General features: G+C 61.1%; 1 protein-coding gene across 1 annotated transcript in view; it reads right to left on the bottom strand.

Moving 5' to 3' along the window:
- Positions 1 to 416, bottom strand: part of MYRF (myelin regulatory factor) — an 80,072-nt gene that overhangs the window by 26,263 nt on the left and 53,393 nt on the right.

Below are 416 nucleotides of genomic sequence, written 5' to 3'. Positions count from 1 at the left end.
CCCCGCTGCCTCCACCCTCCTCCGCTGCCCCAGCTTCTCCTTCCAGCTCCCAGCCCCACGCAACCTCCACCCCCCAAAAGCCACTCTCTGCTCCCCCACCTCGGCCACCCCAACCCCTCTGCCACCTCGCTGCCCCTCCTGGCTTTCCTCAACCCCTTCCCCTCTATTTTCTTTCTCTCCTCCTTTTTTCTTCTGCCCATCAACCACTCCCACTCCGCCGCCTCCGGCTCCTCTCTACGCTGCTCTCAAGCCGCGCTCAAGTGGCTCTAGATTACCTCCAGCCATCCGTGCTATGCGTTGTCTAGGAAATCCTAATACTTATTTTAAAACCCAGGTCCTCGGTGAGGCCGGGCAAGGAGGAACGGGCTCTGCTGGTCCAAACCCCGCTGGATTCGCCAATCCAACCCTCCGCGGCA

Source organism: Charadrius vociferus, unplaced genomic scaffold, assembly GCF_000708025.1.
Source record: "Charadrius vociferus isolate BGI_N301 unplaced genomic scaffold, ASM70802v2 scaffold919, whole genome shotgun sequence".
Taxonomy (NCBI): domain Eukaryota; kingdom Metazoa; phylum Chordata; class Aves; order Charadriiformes; family Charadriidae; genus Charadrius; species Charadrius vociferus.
Note: the sequence above shows the minus strand (reverse complement) of the source record. Positions and strands in the feature narration are given on the sequence as shown.